We start from the raw sequence: 15,937 nt of genomic DNA on the forward strand, positions 1-15,937 counted from the left end.
CCCTGGAAGCACGGAGCCCTTAGCTCATGCTACATGTACTAGATCAGTGGTTCTCAACTGCCCTAATGCCACGGCCCCTGCAGCAGGGGCGGCAGTGGCGTGTGCACACATGCGGCGCTCGCCATGGCGCTCACCTCCTCCGCGGCTTCCATGAGCTCCGAGGCAGTGTGGAGGAGGCCAGCACCATGCAGCTGCTGCCCCCTCCCCCCCTCCCCCCTCCCCCCAGGAAAGCGCTGAACAACACCTCGAGATTTTGTCCACATCCTTTTTCAAGTGAGGCCTCCAGGACCGTTTCTGCACCAGAGGCTTCGTGCTGTGCTGCAGGCTGGAGTTTGAGCCAGGGCAGGTTGCCCCACCTCTTTCTGTTCCTGCACGGGGGAGCATTTGGCCCAATGCACCTTGTCCGACACGGATTTGTGCGCCACGACGAGAGCAAGGGCAGCAAAATTCTCAGTGCGGAAAAGGTCCAGGTATCATCTGACCAATGTAACATGCAGCGGGACTATAATATCTTGTGATTTTGATGTGATGTCTGTCCTTACAACCCAAGACTGCATTTGTGTTTTTTACCAACACATCACACTGTCTGCTCATATTTAGCTTACAGTCCACAAGGACCCATCAGCACATCCCCAATCCAGTATGCATGCTTCTCATTTTTGTGACTCAGATCCTGCGGCAGCCATCTCACAGCCAGTATTTTGTGACCACACCAGCCCAGCTGTGCTAAAATTCCAAAGGTGCCCACAAGCTCGAAAAGGTTGGAGACCCCTGCAACAGAACAAAGGGGAAACATTCTAGTAAGCAAACCCAAACTCATCTCCTGCCCAGACAAGAGGGGCCGATTGGTTGGCAAGGCCAATCTTTTCCCAGTAGGCTGAGATATTTCACAGCACCATTCCTGCAGCCTGCCCCTGCCAGAATGCAAGAACCCATTGACTGCCATCCCAAGGCAAAGAAGAAGAGTTGGTTCTTATATGCTGCTTTTTTCTTGTATGCTGCTTTTCTCTACCCGAAGGAGTCTCAAAGTGGCTTACAATCGCCTTCCCTTCTTCTCCCCACAACAGACACCCTGTGGGTCGGGTGAGGCTGAGAGAGTCCTGATATCACTGCTTGGTCAGAACAACTTTATCAGTCCCGTGACGAACTCAAAGTCACTCAGCTGGTTGCATGTGGAGGAACGGGGAATCAAACCTGGCTAGCCAGATTTGAAGCTGCCACTCTTAACCACTACACCACGCTGGTATCTTCCTACACACTAAAACCACATCATCAAAATGGTTCTTTATTTGCTGGCATTCTTAAGAAATACATATTGAGAGAGAGAGAGAGAGAGAGCATGCACTCAAACAACCATTTTCAAGCACTACATACAAGAAAATTCCACGGTTCTCTTTTTAAAAATTGAAACCGTTCACTTGAAAAACGGGAAGGTTCACCCCCTCCACCCCCGAAAATGGAGAAATGTATAGGTGATGAGCTCCCTCTTGTGTCTGAGATGGTGCACTTCCGAAGAGGTCCCTGTTCTTCCGCCTGCTAGGGGAGATGTGCTTTGTAATCACCGTGGTCACAATGAAAGCAAGAACTGTCCATCAATTGGCAAAATAATGTTGAAATGCTTGGGGTTTTGCTGCCTTTGCCGGCGTCCTTACAAACCTCCAAAATCAAGCTAAAGAATGAAAAGCTGGAGCTAAACTGACCAAGAAGACAAGCTTCAGGCTGGAATGAAGCCCATCCTACTCAAGATGGTTACCGATGTTCGGTCCCAGGGCAGGTGTTGATTTCTACTTCACTTGTCCACTAGAAAGAAATCCTAAACGTTTGCACTCCATCACACTGTCCCTGAGCATGGGACAAACAGGCGTAATGGAACTTATTAAGTTGAACGCTGCCCCGAGATGACTTGGTTGAGAGGGGCTGATATATATATGCCAAAACATAAATAAATGCACAAATATATAAGTGGCTGCCAGTAGGCTGAGGGCTGAACTACATCTGACGTTGTCAATGGGTTTACAGGCCATCAAGGTCTGTCTTGGCTAAGACTGGGATCGGCTCTCCAGTGACTCCGATTGAGGTTTTCCAAATCCACTTCTGACTGGGCCTTTTTAAACCGGAGGTGGTGGGGATTGAACCGGGGATCTTCTGCATGCAAAGCAAATGGTCTACCACTGAGCCACACCTCCTCCCTTAAAGTCACCACAGACAGAATGATGCCAACCAAAATGGAGCCATCAGCCTTAAACTAATTTCTTTAAGTGGGGTTTAACTGTGATCTCAATAGTAACCACAGATATTAGATGAGTTGTTTTTTTTCGTAGACGCTTTTCACTACCCAAAGGAATATCAAAGCGGTTTACAATTGCCTTCCTTTCCTCTCCCCGCAACAGACGCCATGAGACGTAGGTGTGACTGAGAGAGCTCTGATGGCATGGCTCTGTGAGAACAGCTCTATCAGGACTGTGACTGGCTCAAGGTCACCCAGCTGGCTGCATGTGGAGGAGGAGTGGGAAATCAAACCCGGTTCCCCAGATGAGAGGTTGCCCCTCTTAACCACCCCACCAAGCTGGCTGTCTTATTAACTTTCTTTATTGCTGTTGACATACATATCGAGTCTATTGAGATGTTCTTTATTCTGCATGCAGCCCAGGAGGGAAGCACTTGTGCCAAGACTCTTGGCAGCTCTTTCAAGCATTCACAGACCACAGGGCAATACCGTATTTGCATGGCAGAAATGCCAGCTAGCAGGGCTTGTGGGCAGAGGCGACAGGCAGTGATGCTGACAAGGGAACATTGTGTCCTCCACATACAACATGGACATTAATAAGTGCTGCTTTCCTGAATCCTGTACATGGAGATCCTACAAATGCTGAAAGAGCTTTTAATCTTCTTGCCCTGCGATCCTATGCAGTGACTTCCGTCTAAGCATGCTGTATTAACTCTACACAGGATTGGAATGTAAGCAACTCTTTATAGGATTGAGAGATCTGCAGTAATAAAGATCTGCAGCAGAGAGAGGGGAATAGGCCCAAGTGAGATGATGGCCAGAAGAGGATTTGAATGCAGAGAATATTCTTGCCTATTCTAATAAAAGGATGACTTTGAATACTAAAAAAGATGAACCTTTCCATTGCCCTAATTATTTTTTTTAAAAGCAAACCTCTAAGTCCTTCTGAATCCTTAATAATCCTTTCCAATCTTGTGATCATAGAGAACCCCCTGAAATAATTTTTCAGACTTCGAGGAGCTCCGGAAGTGATGTCATCTGGCCATACCTCCCTGTCACACCCCTAGAAGGGCCATGTCACTGTTCAGGCAGGTTTAAGGAGGACGGAGCGGGGAGAGACACGAGGTGGTTCAAGACGGGAGTAGGTGTGCAGGCTCCACCCCTTCCCAGGTGCAGAAATCACGAGAGAACAAACTCATGCTCAGGAGAGGGAGCAATGTAAGTGGCTAGTGTCTGAGCCCATTAAGGTAGGAGTGGAAAGGCTGCGGACTCCCTTCAGAGCTTCTACGGACCTCCAGTTGAGAATCCCTGCCTGAATATGATATTGCATATAGAAGGAGATTGAGACTGGGAAGGAGCAAGAAAAGATTCTTAGGGGTAAGCATGTGTTGGTGATGACCAAACACAAGGTAATTCATGCCATAGTATTTCCTATTGCTCTGTGTGGGTGTGAAAGTTGGATAATGAAGAAAGAGGACCGGAATAAAATGGATTCCTTTGAAATTTGGTGTTGGAGAAGAGTTTTACGAATACCACGAATGACCGGAAAAGACAAATAAGAGGCTTCTAGATCAAATCAAGCCCCAACTTTCCCTGGAAGCTGAAAGGACCAAACTGTGGTTTGGTCATATTATAAAAAGGCCAGTGTTAAGTCTGTGGGTTCGGAAGACGCAGATGCAGGTTTATTCAAACAATCAGCTCTTTATTAACTCCAACACCAACAAGACACACCAAAGAGCAAACACTAGAAAACATCGAACTTGTATACACTTCAGGCAACCCACCAAGTAACCTGATTGGTCCTTAAGGGAGCCCAGCCATTGGTCCATTGTGAGAGTCTTTTGGCAATCAGCAATTGGCTGCTTTACAATCCTTCATTTGCATATAGCTTTAGCAAGCATCGGTGTCTGCATACACAACAGCCAGAGTGACTGGAAAAGACAATAACACTAGGAAAAGGAAGCTGACAGGAAAAGAAGTAGATCCCACAATAGACGGATTTGCCTCAATCAAGGAAGCTGTGGCCCTCAGTCTGCAAGACCTGAGCAAGGCTGTTAATGATAGGATGTTTTGAAGGTCATTCATTCATTCATTCATTCATTCATTCATTCATTCATTCATTCATTCATTCATTCATTCATTCATTCATTCATTCATAGGGTCACCAAAAGTCGGAAATGACTTGACGGCACTTCACACACACATATTTATATTCCCAGTTATTTTCTTCACATTTTCAGCTTCAAATCCCTTGCCTTATTATTAAACACATCCAAGCTAAGGAGGTCATCATTACATATTGCTTCCACAAATTCATTTTTCAAAACCATTTTTTGGGGGGAAGAGGGGCTACATCTGCAGCCAATTGGTTGTGTTGCATGACCTTACGTTCCAGTGTCTCTCTTCACTCTCTCCACTCTGCTGCATTCATCTGATTCATCCTTTTAGGTATTTTTTTAAAAGCCTCCACATGTAAGCCCTTCTAGTAAGTAGTTTGTTTCTATCGATTTAACTGCCATTTTTTGGGTTCTGCTTCTACTCACAGGTGTTCCCTTATTGTAGGGCTGTCCCAAGGATTCTCCAGGATAGATTCTACATTATCTAACTTTCTTTGAGAACACTGGCTCCCTAACAGTGTCATCTTAATCAAAGGTGTTCAGTGCACAGATGGGTATAACTGGTTAGCTGTAAATCCTTTAAGCAAGGGGGGATTCATGATAAATGTATTTACCACTTGTCTAATCCCTTTTCTGTCTTTTTGTCAGATCCTCTTTGCCACTTTGTTATCATCAATAATTCTTTACCTTGACAATCTGTACATTAGGGGAGGGGTAAGGTAAAAGTATCCCCTGTGCAAGCACCGAGTCATGTCTGACCCTTGGGGTGACACCCTCTAGTATTTTCATGGCAGACTCAATACAGGGTGGTTTGCCATTCCCTTCCCCAGTCATTACCGTTTCTGGGGTTTCTTGAAGCCTGAAGAATGTTTCAGGGTTTTCTGAATGGTAAAATAAAAAAATTGAGAAAGGCTGATATAGACCATGGAGAAGAACAGCAGGTGGAAAACAGTTCTTAGCCCACATGGTTATTCAGATGGAATCTCCTTGTAGAAGGAACATTTACTGTATATACTCGAGCATAAGCTGACCCGAATTTTAGCCGAGGAATCTAATTCTACCACAATATCAACAATAACAGGTAAGTGGGACCCTCTCTTGAGTATAAGCCTAGGGAGGCTTTTTTCAGCATTAAAAATGTGCTGAAAAAGTAGGCTTATATTCAAGTATATACAGTATATGATTCCAAGCTGTGGTGTATTGGCACTTACAAGTAGTTTGGGTGAAGTTCCCTATCTGAGGAAACAGGAATAGTTTGCTCTCTGCGGATGATCAGGGGTCAGGTTACACTTTCTTCCTGAGGCAAGACAACACAAGTGTGAAGTCAATTTATACTCGTTTATCAAGAAACCAAATTATGAGATGAACTCCTGGCCAGCAAGAATGTAGGCTGAAACACAGGTGAGACAGAGAATATTCCAGAACAAGGAGAAAACTGGAATTAGCAGGTAAAAGGGGAGGGTCTGAAATTGGGATGGCGAGTTCTTTTATTGCCAGCTGGAAAAGAAACACGAAGAACACCAACATGTGAGTCTGCTGGAAAGAAATATGACTAAAAGAACGTATCTCCTGGACATGGGGAAAAGGAAACTGCATTCTGGAAACAGTGAGTTTGTTTGACTAATTCTTATTTTCCAACATTAAAAATATATAGTCTAGATTTAGGGGAAAATATGTTTATTTATTTTCTTTGCTCACTAGCAATTAATAGATATTTTCTTCTTTAACTAATTTCTCCCTGGCTTTCTGTATTGTAAACAGTGGCTTTCAATTAGAAGAACAGTTTAAATGGCTTTTAAAATTAAACTGGTGTGGTCTTATAGTCATTGTGCTCCCACAATAGACTTCAACTACACTAACCAAGGGTCAAGGACAATGTCGAAAAGACCCTTATTGGATTTTGGTTCTTGAAAAGACAGCCCTGTCTGACTTTACACTCGGGAACTGCAAAGACAAAAATCTGAAGATTTCCCTCTTTTTTCCTGAAAATAAAGCGACTTCATGTATGTCTCTCTTCTGACCTCTAGTGGTGGCAGCCATTAAAAGCTTCACGTGGATAGCCGTGTAGGTCTGAAGCAGAAGAAGAAATTTAGAGTCCTGTGGCATCTTTAAGACCAACGAAGTTTTACACAGAAGCTCATACCTTGAATAAAACGTTGTTGTTCTTAAAGATGCCACTTGACCCTAAATTTGTTCAGCTATTAAAAGCACCTGCTATAGGTGTGGGGTTAGAAAAATAAAGATCTGGCAGTTATCAGCCTTACCTAACTGGGTAAATCCCCCACATGCCTTGGTAATAGAGGGAAACCCAAAGAGACTATAGTACCATACATGCCTCAGGAGAGTCTGGATTTCCCCCCAGTTAAATACACCATCAGCATTAAAGCTATAGCTTACAAAGGGGAGCTCAGGGTTAATTGCTGGAAATGTTGATCTTCAAATAGTCTACTCAGTGTACGGAGAAAATTTACCTAGGGTACAGTTTCATTTTACTTCACAGTGGTGCAGTTGTAGTGGAACGTACTGATCTGCAGCCATTTAAGTGATCATTCAGACTGGCATCTAGAGCAGGGGTGGCCAAATTGTGGCTCTTCAGATGTCCATGGACTACAATTCCCATGAGCCCTTGGGATCATGGGAATTGTAGTTCATGGACATCTGGAGAGCCACAAATTGGCCACCCCTGAGGGAGAAAGGCTGTAATTTAAAGTGTGTGGGGGGGATTAAAAACCTGTTTCTAAATTGAAGTGTGATGTTCTCTCCCCTTTTCTTCTCATATCAGAGCTAGAGGGGCTTTAGAAGGGCTAGGGAATTTGATTATGCCACCATTTATTTGTCGTTTGTATAGGGCTTTTTATGGGGTTTCATGCAGTAATTTTATCATTTTATCTGTAAACCTTGGCTTTTGCCGAGAGTGGCGGTATAGAAATATAAATGTTAATTAATTAATTAATTAATGGGATCTAATATTAAGAAACATTCAGAAAGATAATTTAAAACCATATGAGGTAGTAAATTAATCTTTTAATCTTTTCAGATGGTATGCTTTAGGGTTATCCATACCATGTAGTACCTGTTCCCAGCTTTTTTTTCTTTTTTCTTTTCTTTTCTTTTTTTGGTTGCTATTTTGCTTGAGACCTGATCTGGACAGCCCAGATCATGTCAGATCATGGAAGTTAAGGAGGGTCAATTAATATATAGATGAGAGATCACCAAGAAAGGCTTTCCCCAACTTTTTTCCTTTGAGAAATCCCTGAAACATTCTTCAGGCCTTGAGTGGCATAATCCTACAGAATGTGGTTGGGAAGCATAGGTGTGCAAATGCTCTCTCAGGCCCTTCCCCTTCCCACCCCCTCCAGGCCTATCATTGGCCATTTTTGGAGGGGGGGGAGGTCAACATGACCATATATGGTCATATCACCTGATAAATGTTTAACAAATTTAATATATATATATATTAAAAATCAATTTACTTCCACCCATTTGAGAAACTTTTAACTCTCACCCAGGGATTTCAAGGCAAGAAATGTTCAGAGTTGGTTTGCTATTGCTTGCCTCTTCGTAGCAATGCTGGACTTTCTTGTTGGCCTTACAAAATTAGACAAGATCTGGCTAGCTTGGACCATCCAGGCCATGGCCTTTGCACGAGCTACTAGTTTTTTCAGTGGTTCTTCCAAGATAAGCGGGATGAGAGCTGCCCCTCAAAACTATCTCTAGAGACTTCTGTTCATTCATCCTTATGGCTTAGTTCCAACCGACAGCTTTGCTCAACTTTTAACATTTGTGTCAGTGTGTCAGTGCGAATAAACTTGCCACTCGGACACACACATGGCAACCAGTCTGATCCTGCCCCCCCTCCCCAATGAGTGTGCATTGAGTTCTATAGGATGCGCACACACACACATTAATGTGCCTGGGATTGCAACCTCCGTGTCCTGCTCCACTGATAAAAGTCAAAGGGTTGTAATTGTACCCCCAGTGGCTACATCTGGTTGTGGTTTTGCACAGGAAGCTGCTCTGCTGTGTAAGGGGTTGTCACTTTTGCCGTGAGCAGGCCTTGGAGTGGGAAACGCCCCTCCTCAGGCCGTTAACTCTCTTTTTAGGCTCCTTTTAGAATCATTCAAAAAACATTCTGAGATGTGTTTTTAATTGCCTCTAATGTGGAATTTGTCTGCACCTTGTATGCCTGAGCATTTTATGGTATCTCCTCCCCCCCCCTCCCTTTTTGCAAAGCTCTTTAAACCACATTGACCTTTTTTTCTTAACATTCTCTCTATCTTTCTCTCTCTCTCTCTCTCTGCAGTCTGGCGTCTTCGGTTCTGAATATTCTGTACTCCAAGCACTCCACTGTCTAGCATACCTCTGTACCTCATTAGCAATTAGTCCAACCAGCGGGACTTGACCTGCTAACCTCCAGGGGGTAAAGACATTAAGTCTGCATCTTAAGAGGTCCATTATCCTCATAAAAAGTTCCAGAGGGATGATTCCCTCTTTGTGAGTCAAAGGACTGTTGTCGGGTGCCCATGTGCTGAGGTTCCTAGACATAGCAACAGAAAGAGTTTAATTTGACAGTCTCCTCCACTATGTTCGGTCTGTTCCGAGATCCAACAGCACAACTGAAACAAAAATAGCAGTCGAGAATTCTGTAAAAATCCATTTTTCTGTAAGGTGGGAGACATCGGCGAGGGCCCAAATACACTCCCAGCTCATTTAGAAAGGCATTCTCCTTAACCATGTGAATGTGTATAATTGGCATGCAAACCCTAGTCCATTTAATTCTTGATTGCTAGGGCAAGGCAGTTTCAGAATATAAAAATGAAATCCATATAACACCTTTTATTAGGACCAACCAAATGGAAATCAAACATTGGGCAAGCTTTTGAGCTCCTCAAAACTCTTCATCAGGCTGGGTGTTACAAAATTTAAAAAGAAGGATGCTAGGGGCCTTGACAGGAAGGTCTGATATTGCATGCATCTTTTGTGGGTTGCGAGCCAGCAGTCTGTTTAACTTTCTCTCTGGGGTGTTTCTTTCTTTCTTTGGAAACGGTATTTTGCCTCCCTGCCCTTACAAGGATTGTCAAAGTGGCTAACAATTTAAACCGTATGACAAAAAACCTTACATTATAAAACTGTTAAAATAAATCCCCCTCTCAGACTTCCCTCATAAAAACGACTTTAACAACAGCTCGAAAACCAAGTTAAAACACATACAGAACAGTTACTATACTTGCAAAACAGACCACATTGGTTAGTAAGGAGGGATCACTGAGGGGATGCCAAAAGAAAACAAAAATGGCTCCACCCACTGGTGGAAGACTGCAACAGAAGGAGACAGACAAATCTCCGTGGGGGAAGAATTCCTGGCCCACCTGCTCTCAGAAGGGGGGGGGGCACCCAAAGCCTCCAAAGACGACCATAACAGTCAGGCAGGTCCATAAAGGTTCAGGTGGTCCTTCAGGAAATTATCCTGAAGTAGTGGAGATGGGCATTTGGGGGCCTGCTAGTCCTCAGTGTTTCCTTGTCACTTCCTGGTCATGTTGGAAATCACATTGGCATATTGCTAAAAGGTGCCATAAAACTATGCGCTCGCAAGAAGCCCACCTCCCACCCCTCTCTGGCTGCCCAGAGAGACCTGGTGAACCTGTACTGTAATGTGCTTTTTAAACAAAACATACTCTAATTTTGTAGTCTGTATTACACTGCATTGTTTTCAGCTGTAATTTGCCTCAAGGCTCAATAAGAAAGCCAGACTAAGAACGAATCTCCCAAGTGGCTTTCCTTCACCATCCCTTCCTCTCCCCACAACAGACAGCCTGCAAGGTAGGTGGGGCTGAGAGAGATCTGACAGACTGGTTTGTAAGAACAGCACTATCAGGGCTGTGATGAGCCCAAGGTCAGCCCACTAGCTGCATGGGAGGAGTGGGGAATTGAATCTGGTTCACCAGATTGGAAGCCCCCTCTCCTAAACACTGTGCCACACTGGCTAAGAGAAGACTAAGGCACTGCTTATCATGGATGGCCCAGGCTCGCCCAACCTTGTCAGTTCTCAGAAGATAAGCAGTAGTTTGGACGGGGGATCACCCAGGACGTCCCAGGCTGGTATGCAGAAGCAGGCAATGACAGATCACCTCTGTTCACCTCTTGCCTTGAAACCCCTATGAGGTTGCCATAAATCCCCTACAACTTGATGGCACCTTCCATCACCAGGAAAGAAGGAGAAGGAGAAGAAGGAGGAGAAGGAGAAGGAGGAGGAGGAGGAGGAGGAGGAGGAGGAGGAGGAGGTTGGTTCTTATATGCTGCATTTCTCTACCTGAAGGAGTCTCAAAGCGGGTTACAGTCGCCTTCCCTTTCCTCTCCCCACAACAGACACCCTGTGAGGTGGGTGAGGCTGAGAGAGCCCTGATATTACTGAAAGAGTTGGTTCTTATATGCTGCTTTTCTCTACCTGAGGGAGTTCCAAATATTATTTTAACAGCATCTTCTTTAAATGCTATATGAGAAGATCACTAGGATAATTATGGGCAGTATCTTGGCAAGAACATCACATTTGTTCAAAGTTTTGAGGTAAAACAGCAAGAAGAAGGAGAAGAAGGAGAAGGAAAAGAAGAAGAAGAGTTGGTTCTTATATGCCGCTTTTCCCTACCCGAAGGAGTCTCAAAGCGGCTTACAATCACCTTCCCTTTCTTCTCCCCACAACAGACACCCTGTGAGGTGGGTGAGGCTGAGAGAGCCCTGATATCACTGCTCGGTCAGGACAGCTTTATCAGGGCTGTGGTGAGCCGAAGGTCACCCAGCTGGTTGCATGTGGGGGAGCGGGGAATCAAAACTGGCTTGCCAGATTAGAAGTCTGCACTCCTAACCACGACACCAAGCTGGCAGTGAACCTGACCCTTTGGGTTGGATCCAGCAATACATGATCAGAAAGAAAAATATACTTTGTGCTTTCTCGCTTACACAAGCCATTGTGCAAATGGCAGCAGCAACACACTGTGCTGAATATCATTCGAAATGAAACCACCATGTGCCTGTGGAGCAATGGAATGCAGAACAGACGGTCTGCGTGGTTTCGTGTAATTTGGTTTTGGAATGGTATCACAAGAAATGTATTTCTTGCACATGCTGAAAAGACATTGGGGGAGCACTGATTTTAGCCCTTCTGCTTGAGCAAGGAATGTTACACAATTTTTTTTTCCATTTTTGTTTATTAGATTTATATACCGCCCTCCCGAACCAGGCTCAGCCCATGAACATTGTATTTCATGCAGCATACCTAGTACAGTCAATAATAACAATAATTAAATATTTTAAACAATTTACCATAAACAGTTATTAAAAGCAGTTAAAACTGTAATTAAGCAGTTATCCAGTCAAGACTGATTCTGTCCCTCCCCAGATGTTCTCCTTTGGGAATTTCTGATGGGGCATTCTAGTGGTGTAGCGGTTAGGAGTGCAGACTTCTAATCTGGTGAGCTGGGTTTGATTCTGCACTCCCCCACATGCAACCAGCTGTATGCTGGCGGCCACGACTCCCTCTCTCCCCACACCCCACGAAGCAAGAAGCTTGCCGGGCCGCAAACTGGATGAATTGTAGCATGTAGTACGTAGGTCCCAGTGGAGCGACAAAACTTTGTCCACAAAGTGGCTCACAAAAACCTCACACTTCAATTCCAATTGTCTAAAATATTGGCACCCTTCCTTGAGGCTGGTAAAAGACCTAATCATCCTAAACAATTGTGCCAGGTGAGAGCCTGCGGACACGATTTCAGTGGCATGGAAGTCCCGTTTCGCCGCTTTCACTGCATTCGCATGCGCCTTCATAAGTGTGCAATGAGATGTCCTTGCTGCCTCATTGTGAGTCCACACCTGCTCTAGCCGTCTCACTTCCTTCTTCCTCTCCCGGAACTCCCGGGTATACCAAAGAGTCCAGTTGAGATGATGGCAGAGAGGCTGCCGAGGAGCAATCTCGTCGATAGCTGCCAATAGGCTAGAAGACTGCCAGTCTTCCACCATGGCAGCCAATGAGATGCCGGAGGGCATCGGAACCCGGAGGAGATTAACACACAGGCTAATCTTCAAAGCAGCCATTTTCCTCAGTGGAACTGATCTTGGTCATCTGGACACCAATTGTAATCATGCTACCCCTCCAGGTGGTAACCTGACATATTATTCCGCACTGTAAACCACATTGAAAACTATTCAGTAGCCAGTTTGGGGCAATAATGTTTAAAAATTATTTCACAGTCAGAGTAGTTCAGCAGTGGAATAGGCTGCCTAAGGAGGTGGTGAGCTCCCCCTCACTGGCAGTCTTCAAGCAAAGGTTGGATACACACTTTTCTTGGATGCTTTAGGATGCTTTGGGCTGATCCCTGATCATTGAGCAGGGGGTTGGACTAGATGGCCTGTATGGCCCCTTCCAACTCTATGATTCTATGAAAATGAAAATGTTGTCACCACTTAATTTTTTTAACTCTGCCACTGTTCCACAAGCCTGAGGTTTATATTTGTCCTCTTTGCCATGGTTTCCGCTTTCCCAGAGGTGAAATGAAACCTCACGATGGAGCTGACAAAGCAGTTCCTGTTTTTGCATTTACAAGAAGTCGCTGTAACAAGCTGATGCTAAAGGGCTGAAGATTTGAGAGCGCCGTTTGATATTTCCTTCAGCTCCGTTCTCAGCTAACGAGCCCTTTAGAACTCTATGCTTTTTTTTTTAACGTTGTTGTTAGTTAAAGACCACCCTGGGACCAGGGGTGCCCTTCATGAACCCCGTGAAAGAATGTCTCGTTTTGTGTGTGAACAAACACAGCAAAGCATTTTTGCACAATTTCATCACTAAAGCAATCCACTTCCTTCTCGGGTGGCCTGTGAACATTGGGCTTTGTGGCTGTTACTCATCTTTCCAATCAACGTACTTTTCATGTAGCTCTGGAGCTTAGACTCTAGTCATTTTGGGGCACAGGATGGGAATTTGAGTAGAAATGGAGATAAACCCTAAATCAGTGCCACAGCACTGATAAAGTTGTTCTGACCAAGCAGTAATATCAGGATTCTCTCAGCTACATCCCTGCTATCCTAAATGAATTTTTAGACATAGCTACATAGGATTACTCAGGGTGTTTCCGTACAAGGACCAATGTTGCCAATTGGTTCCACGAAGCGGAAACGCTATTTTAAATAGTGGAATCTCGGCGTTACGCATACCTGCATTTGTAGTGGAATCCAGTAGCGTTTCATTCGTTCCCCACAGGTTTCCGGTCTCGCAGGAATTGCTAAAATGGAAGCGATTTTTTCTGTGCTTGGTCCCGCCCCTGGCCATCAATCAAACGAACAGCCAATGGGCGGTTGTTATCATGCTCCGGAAAAGCCCCTTTCCCTTTAAGATCAGGTTTAAAAAAAAAACATACGTTGCAACGAATATGCGTTGATTCGTTGCAACGGAGAGACCCATCTAGCTAGCGTATGAGCTGGCGATTCATCGTTACCATGCTCCCCTGAGTGAACCCCCTCCCGCCACGGGCTTCATTTTCGGCCGAAAATAAAGGGAACTTGCAAACTGGGCTGTGTTGTGCTTGGGAACTTAGGGGAGCTTTAAAGCACTTCTGTGGAGGAACTGTAGCCGGAGAAGCCTTGCTGGGTGAATGAAGCCTCGCTGGTTCGTTGCTTTCCCCGCTCACTCCGAGGAAAAAAAATGGCGATCGCTTCGCTGGAAGTTCAGAGGAGAGAGCCAGGGGGAGGGACTTTGTTGGAACAGCAACAATGAGAATGCACAGGTCTTTTTCGCTAGTGTTGCAGATTGTTCTCAAGAGTGTAGCGCTTTTTGGAGCATGAATCCACTTTTCCCAATTTCCCTAGAAGCGCTACAACGAATCGCTTTTCGCGGAAATGTTGCAGGAGTGTTGCAGATTGTGTGCGATGTCTTGCGGAACTGCAGATTAGTAGCGTTTACAATATGAAAGCCTTCTGCTACATTAAACTCATGCGGAATGGCCCTCACTATTTTTATAAGATGTGGCTCATTTGGGATTTTTGCTATTTCACCTTTAAATTTGTTTTACATAATGTGAATTAAATGATTAATTTACATATTGTATCAATCTGTGACCAATACTGGCAGCTTACTACTACTACTACTACTACTACTTCTTCTTCTTCTTATTCTTATTCTTATTCTTATTCTTATTCTTATTCTTATTCTTATTCTTATTCAATTTAGGTAGACCAGAAGTTACTTTATAGACAATGCTCTGTTGATAGACCTGGTCCCCCACAAGATACTTTGTGCTACAGAACTGGATCTTACTTTGAAATTGGTCTTTATTTATTACATTTTGGTAAGTCTCTCTTTGTTCAATATACAATTAATGAAGTTTTTTGTGCTTTATACTAGGCTGGAATGGTTTCTGAATTTGGCATGCACGATATGTTTTCTTGGTGGCACTTTATTGTTGTCATTTTAGTAGCTTTTTACATTAGGCTATTTCTGCTCCTTCAAATGTAACTCCAGAATTCAATTGGTCTCGTTGTTGGATACATTTCACATATTTCATGAGTTATTAATTGAACCCAGATACTGGCTGCCGGGGAAGTCCACTGAAAAACCAATTCAACCCATGTGGTTTCCAACCGTTGCTTTGAATAAACAGTTACATTTATCACAGCTTATTTTGTTCCTTGGTTTGACACCCCTGGAATTTGGCAATGGTAATTGTGAAAAAGATTCTTTTGGGGAGTTAAGTCTTCAGAGTCCCGAAACTGTCTATAGACGCCTCAGGAGCAGAGGAGTGTACAGCGGCTGGATGCTGGGTCTGTTCCTCAGGGACCCACAGAGGGAAAAGCTGCTGGGTCTTGGTTTACGATGCAGCTGTAGCCCCTGGGCTGGTGGACTGGTTGAAGCAGCAAGGCTCTCTGCTGAATCCAAGGTTGGCTAGACTATACTGTTTATTTATTTAGGCGATTTCCATGGCACCTCTCCAGAGCCCTGCTTAAACACCTTGCAGAAGGAGCAGCCCGGCTGGCTCCTGGCCTCCTCTTGTCTGAGACATGGCCATGTGAATAAGTTAAGTGCGTCTGGGCAGCAGTCTGGTTCGACAGCAAGGGTTGGCAGCTGGAGATTTTAGGGGTGTAACTGGGGGAAGGCAGCATTTGGAGAGGGGCCTCCGTGTGGTATTATGCCATGGAGCCTTACCAGCCTTCGATTCAGCAGAGAGTCTTGCTGCTTCAACCTCCAAGCAGCCATTTTCTCCATGTGTTCTGGAGCTCAGTTGTAAATCCAGGAGGTCTCCAGGTGGCACCTGGAGGTTGGCAGCCCTATTTGATGGCCAAACCATGGACTGCTGGTCTGAAACTCTGTCACCACCGTGCTGCGTTCTTATGGGCCTTCTGCCTCCACCTCTCCTGTGGGGCAAACAGAGGAACTGGTGGTGGTCCAGGGGTCCCCTGGCTGGCTGTCATGGCGTCTGGCCAATCGGTGGCACAATCTGGACCTGAGGGCAAAGTATCTGGGGCTTTGACCGAAGCTCCAAGGGCAGAGTCTGATGGGGCCAAGTCTTCCCTGAGCCTTCTGGTTTTACCCTGGGGCAGCTCCTGGCTTCTGGCT

The 15,937-nt window shown here is 44.9% G+C and overlaps 1 protein-coding gene across 1 annotated transcript in view; it reads left to right on the top strand.

Moving 5' to 3' along the window:
- Window positions 1–14,554: 14,554 nt before the first annotated feature.
- WIPF1 (WAS/WASL interacting protein family member 1) overlaps window positions 14,555–15,937 on the top strand; it is a 104,992-nt gene continuing 103,609 nt past the window's right edge. Inside the window, exon 1 of the mRNA XM_077319664.1 lies at window positions 14,555–14,672. The gene's annotated coding sequence lies outside the window, so the exon portion shown is untranslated. The remainder of the gene's footprint in view (window positions 14,673–15,937) is intronic.

Source organism: Paroedura picta, chromosome 2, assembly GCF_049243985.1.
Source record: "Paroedura picta isolate Pp20150507F chromosome 2, Ppicta_v3.0, whole genome shotgun sequence".
NCBI lineage: Eukaryota > Metazoa > Chordata > Lepidosauria > Squamata > Gekkonidae > Paroedura > Paroedura picta.